Here is a 6,766-nt window from a genome sequence, read left to right as displayed (position 1 = left end):
CAAAATCATGAAAGGCATCGACCACATCAAACCAGAGGAGCTTTTCCAGATCAGCAGGGACACACGCACCCGGGGACACAAATGGAAATTGGGCTTCAAGGCATTCAAGACAGAAAACAGGAGACACTTCTTCACACAGAGAGGCGTCACTTTCTGAACAAACTCCCCAGCGATGTGGCTGAAGAGACCATTTGGGAACATTCAAAAACAGACTGGATAGGATCCTTGATCACTTAGTTATTAATGGACACCAAACGAGCATGATGGGGCGAATGGCCTCCCCTCGATTGGACACTGTCTTATGTTCTTATGATCTTAATGTGGACAGAGCCCCAGTCACACTCCTATGGGTTTCACACATCTCTTGAACTCCTCTGTCACTCATTAGTCCCAATTTGGCTCACAAACTGACAATGCATTTATTATAAAAGAATATCAGAAAGCACAGTGACTTTTTGTGGGCCAGGGTTGCAGTGTAACACTTGAATTAATGTAATTAAAATGTGCACTTGTCTTGAATCAGATCTTGTCTTGGGCTTGTTTGCATACAGACACCGCATCTCGCATCTGTGGCCGCGTTTCATTCTATCCACCCCGGCTGCAGCTGAGAGGGGCTCCAATATGATCTTCTCCTTTTCAAAATTGATTTATGACTGCAGTGGATCCGACAATTAATTAGCACGGTGGTGTGCTATCTGCAGGATCGGGCGAGAGATATTAAAGGAACAAGTTTGACGATCCAGCATTAATCAGTCTCCCCTGGAAAACATGCAAATCTCTCAAGGTGTCGTTTTTTTACGAGATGATTACTCAGCACCAGCCTTGCCAATTTCTTGCATGATGGCATTGATGTGTCTTGGATTGCATACGGAGTGGAATGAGGGTGAAGGTTTTTATATCTGTGGGGGGAATCTGGATAATATGGGCTGAACAAGATCACCTAGACATAGAAATAAAGCATAATTCACAGATCTACGTTATTATTATTATTATTATTATTATTATTATTATTATCAGATCGCTTTATCCAAGATGACTTACATGATTTAATAAGCACTAATACAATGTTCTACCTATGCACAATGTAACAAGGGTTAACAGGATCACTTTAGCGAGTTCTGTTTGTGTTACTGTTACTTAAAACTAAGGTATAAAACAACATTTGAAACTCTCACACAATGTACTACAGATACACAGTATCACAAGGGTTAAACACGCCAGCAGTTTGTGAACATGTTACTGGGAAAAACACGGAGATGTGAGAGAAGACTAGAGTGTGCCATTGTGTGCCACTGAACACATTTTGCAGAGGTAATGTATTCAGACACAGAGCCTTATTGCACTGGCTCTTTCATTTGCACTTAATTACTCACATACTCACACACACACACAACCACAGACACACACACACACATACAGTTTCACTCCCGTCAACCTTCAGTCATCTCTCCAGAAAGTATTTCAGCTCCACACACATCAGCAACGCTTTCTGCTGACGGGAGTCATTTCATTTGACTGATCACAAGCGACGCCGTTATAAATCGCACAGAGGAATGAATTGAAAACACCGCCGTGCGACGCTGTGATGAAGGTCTTTATCTGCCTGATGTTTGCACAGAGACGCAAAGTGGACCGATAAAAGGAGCCCTTGTCTAGAGGGTGTTTAGAGAGAGACCCGTTACTCCTGCCATGGGAACTGATGGACAGAGGGTGCGTGTTGCTCAGTGTCAATCCCTGAGAGCCGTGGAAGTGGGCTCTCACTACAGTCCGAGCTGTGGGTCTAAAAGAGCTCGTTATAAAGGGGATGCAACCACTTAAAATAACTCAAAAAGAGTCTGGGCTGATGTGCGATGAATACCGGATGTCTGGAAGCACTTTGGCACATTGAACGACCCAAACCTAGAATGCTTTGCTTCATGCTGGTTCCTCCAATGGCTTAATCTCACGTTTCATCTCCGTGACCCCTGTCTGACCCCTGTTGTGTTACAGTTCGTCAGCTCGGCTGCTCTGTCTGCTCCTACTGAGACCCCCCTCTACACAAATGCTGCTCTTAAATCCCGACCCCTGACCTCTCGCCTTGAACTGGCACGGGGGCGCTTACTTCTGGAGAAGAGCGGTGAGATCAGCTTCCCAGCACAGGCACTCGAGTATCTGTTTTGTATTTTACGTGTGTCTTCTTTGTATTGGGTGGCATTGCACTGCTGTATTGTGTTGCGTTACGTTGTGTTGCATTACTTTACCTGGTGTCACTGAGAAACACAAGTTCCTCACTTCCCATTTCCTGTGACAATTCTTTTTCCAGACATTTTCCACGGCATCTACAAGTATTAATCATGGATTCTGTTCCCTTAATTACATCACAAATATTTTGTAGCAAGGGTTAACAGAACTACCCTAAACTAAATATACATTCATCAAGGTGAATGGATTCTGAAGAACACCAAAGAACCTGCAAAACAGATTCCGGATTGTGACAAAGTAGCTGCAATATTTAAGGAGAAGTAACTCAACCTCTAAGTAGATGATGTTAATTACCATTTAAGTACAGAGAATATAAAAAGTAAAAACAATGGCAGAAGAGAAAGAATCATTACTTTATGGAACAGAATCTTTAGAACAGAGTAAGTGTTATTAAATGAACTCGTTAGCTGTATTAATTTAAGAACTCTTATTAAAAGTGTGTCTGGCTGGCTATTCACTGAAATTAACAATAAGTGGGATAACATGTTTTTGTTTTAAAAGTGGGTCAAATTAAAGTAAAGACAAATTAGTTCGCAGCACCGGGCAGATGGCTGTTTCCTCTGAGGGCATGCCGACCTTTAACCCCCCGGAATCGTGTCATCCTCCAGCTGAAGCCCGTCCGCGGTGGCGAGCTCCCGTCGGGGCGCCAGGCCGGTGCACCTGGTCAACCCCAGGAGGCAGGCCTCGACGGTGAGTCACGCACCACTACATCCAATTGAAGAGCGACACCGAGGTCATCTGGAGAGCGAGACCTTCAGATCCACACGCCATCAGACAGACACGCCTTGTCACGCTGCCGGTGAGAGGAGAGCTGACCTTCGGGAGGCTACAAGACATTCCTGACTCGACTGAAGACAATATAATGACCGCTGACCACTGGCAACTGAGTCTGCTCATGATCAACCACTTATATTAGTAAGGCTGACTGCTTCTCCAACTACGATAAGACTTGATTAAATTTACTATTATAACCAGGGTGGCCGACACATTGTGTGCCACTGAACACATTTTCCACAGGTAAAGTACCTTATTGCACTGGCTCTTCCATTAGCTCCTAATTTAGATTTGCACGCTAAATTGTTAGAATTAAACTGTAACTCCCACCTGCCATCTCAGTAATCAATCGCTCCTCCTCTTCGCATGCAAATGAGAATGGGTCACGAGCCGGAAAGCACTCACAGCTTCATTAATAGCAAATATGGGCTATTTCTGTCATCCCAGCAGAGTCTATTTGCTTAGGGAGCGTGTTTCATCGCACCCCTGAAAGAGTAATGTTAGCCTGGTGCTCGAAACACGGCCGCTGAGGCGAGTCCGGTGTGATGAAGTAGGCGCGTGTTTAATAATGCTTCTCCTATTCGGAAGTAGGTCAGAGGAATAACCTCCCGAACGAAAGCACTCTTTCAGTGCCACCGGAGAAGAGAATTCAAATCCACCCCAGCAGCCTCCCCCCAAAATGTTCATTATATTCATTTGCCATCAGTGTCTAATGGATCAGATTGATCATCTTGTTACGTCAGTCCCAGAGCCAGCGTTTTCTTCGCATGCCTTTGCTTGGTACTAATAAACCCAACACCACGAGCACAATGCTTTACAATGCAGCAACTCCTCCTGAACTATACAAACAAGACTCTTTGGAGTGGCACTGTCTTTCTGAAAAACTGAAAAACAAAACATAAATGAATGAATGTATGAGGCATTCAGCCCTTCGTTTTGCCTCTGTGGTTATGTTTAAGAAACTATTCTACAAAGTGGTGAAAACAGCACATCATTAATCATCGCTTGCCTTCACTGTACGGTGTTATCCCTGCAATTACAATTAAAAGCGGATTTGGAAACCTAAAGAGCTCACTGGAGGCATTCACACTCACGGAAACAGCCCACTGTGCCTGCAAATGATTAAAGACTAATTTAGCTTTAGCTAGAATCCACAGAGCCAAAAGTTCCAGGGGGAGGCTGGACTGGTGTCCTCACCTGAGACCTGCAGGGGCTGGAGCTGCTGTACCTTTGTGTCGTTCAACGGTAGGGGATCTGGTAGAGTTTGGAGACAAGCTTGAATCGCAGACAAAGTATGAGAAAAGCTTTGAGAAAAGAGATTTCAAGTTTTAAGGAAATGCTTTACTTTCTTGTTTTTTAAGGGATTTAGTTTCTTCTTCCGAAAGTGATCTCCAGTTACACTGCTGCAGTGTTAAAACAATGTCCTGTGAAGGAGCACACACCCCTGTAATTAAAGCCTGGGGTTCAATCTGAGGAGACATCTGTGGGAAGTTAGAACATTGTTGTGGTTTGGGTCTTAAAATTAGCATTGAGCTTGTAAATCTAGCGGTTTCTAAACGGATCCAAAGCCTCTCTCTCATGTGCAGTACAGGCCTGATTTCTGTGTGTGTGTGTGTGTGTGTGTGTGTTTTGTTGCATTTAATTTTTGCTGTTGGTGCAAAAGCTGCTGTGTGCTCAGACCATGAACTCTCCATTGCCACTGCTGCAGTTAATTTGGCCTGACACCACACAGCCGAGCGTTGAAAAAGCCCACTAAGAGCAGGATCCCAGCAGCAGGCGGGTGTTTATCAATAAATAAATCACCCAGCGGTCTCCCTCCTTCACTGCCTAAACTCTGAAGGACTGGACGGGCAGATAAGTCTAAGGTCAGGCCTCCAAGCAAGGGGCCATCAAGCTGTCCAGAGCTGTGCTGCTGTGTTGGTAGATACACATCTCCGCACAATAACATTCCCACAGTGCTGGCAGAACAATTGCAGCCCAAAGCTCAAGGAAGCATCCAGGCTTTGACCAGTCAACCTTCAATGCATACAGAGAGGTGAGACCCATTGCTTTTGGTGTAGTTGTATGGGTGCCATTTGCCTAGGTGGTCAAATTGAGCTCTTTCCCTAAGTTTTGAATCTTCATAAAAAGCACATAAAAGCCTAATATAGAACACAGGACGGCAACAGTGTATACTTGTTACATAAACGCAGAACCACACTTCCGAAACACTTCCCATCGAGCCCCATGTCACCGGGACGGGGAATAGGACGGTGACTAATAATAGCCCACATTAGTCATATGAAAGCAGTTCTGTGAGGAGGAAGCGGAGCTGGGCTTCGTTCAGGCGCAGGCTGAGAAATAGGACAGGGACCCCGGGGCCCCAGTCCTTGCCCGTCGGGGGAGGAAGTAACGGGGGCGATCTGTAAATAATCTCTGAGCAGCTTGTCAATAAAGCAGCAGAGTCCCTGGCTAATGGGCGGTGATTAATGAGGCGCTGGAGAACGGGCGTCTTCCAGCTGCACCCCCCCCACCTCCCTACCTTCCAGCACAGGCGGTGAGGAGCAATTAATCAATGGTCCCGAGGAACAAGAGGAGGGGAACTGGGAGAGAGGTGTACAGCGCGTCCCGTTGTTCTCCAGCCCGACTCACGGCATGGTTACAGAGCAGAGTGATGGAGGGGGGGATTATTTAATGGTAGCCACTTTTTAAACATTCGGTACAGCGGGGGGGGGGCATTCCAGTCCCAGTGGTTCAGGTTCCTGTAGCTTTTATAGGCACCTTCCAATTAGCAACCAATGTGCTAATGCTAAACAGGGGATGTGACTTTACCAATAATTATTTCATTTCACGTGCCGGTGCTGACAGACCCTTGAAGGAGCCGTAACTGCAGCAGACGGGCCGGTGTGGGTCCGGCAATGCTCCGTTTTACGGTTTCCTGCTTCTCTTAGCGTGAGCTGGAAAACCAACCGCGTGGCTGTTTCCCGTTTCGATGGTAATTCAGCCAAAGATGAAAGAGTAATTGGCCAAGCTTATACTGCAGTTTTTGAGTCTCCTCTGTTTTATGCTCTGTAATCTAAAGCCTTCTGTGCTAATTTAGAGACTTCCAAATGTATTTTACCAACCACAAAGTCTGATGACCAAATAAATAAAATAAAATAAAAATCCCCCCCATAAAGTGATAAACAAATAAAATTAAATAAAAACACTTAGTACACACAATCAATTTATTCAATACCAGTTCTCCTGCAAGCCATTGAGCACTCTGCTGGCACAGCACAGTGCATCGTTTCATCTATACATTTATTTTTCTCCAATAAGACTTCTTGGTTTCAAATGAGCAAAGACAAAGAGAAGTGCGTGCCTCTTACAAACTGTTTACCAAAGCAAAGTCTGTGGTGGATCAAACATTAAACTTTCTTCGTCATCACAGCGCAGACTGTTGTGGTTTTTTAACATGTTCAATTCTTTACAGATGGCACATACATATTCTCTAACAAAGCCTTTAAGCCCACTTAATGGTGCCAAGATGTTCAGAGCGACTGAACTGCATCTACAGACAAATAGCTAATTGTTGCAGAGAGACACTTAAAATGAATTCTTGAATGAAAGAAAAAAAAGTGAATATATTTATAGCTCCATAACTGCGCTGGGGAGACTGTAAGAAGAACCAAATGGCTGGGCTGGCTTTCTGTGCTCAGATCTGCACTGGCTTCATCTCTCCGAGTGATTCAAATCACCAGCCACTCTTGGAATTGTATAAAAGCAAATG

This window comes from Amia ocellicauda, chromosome 11 (assembly GCF_036373705.1).
Source record: "Amia ocellicauda isolate fAmiCal2 chromosome 11, fAmiCal2.hap1, whole genome shotgun sequence".
Classification (NCBI taxonomy): domain Eukaryota; kingdom Metazoa; phylum Chordata; class Actinopteri; order Amiiformes; family Amiidae; genus Amia; species Amia ocellicauda.
This window is presented reverse-complemented; position numbering follows the sequence as displayed.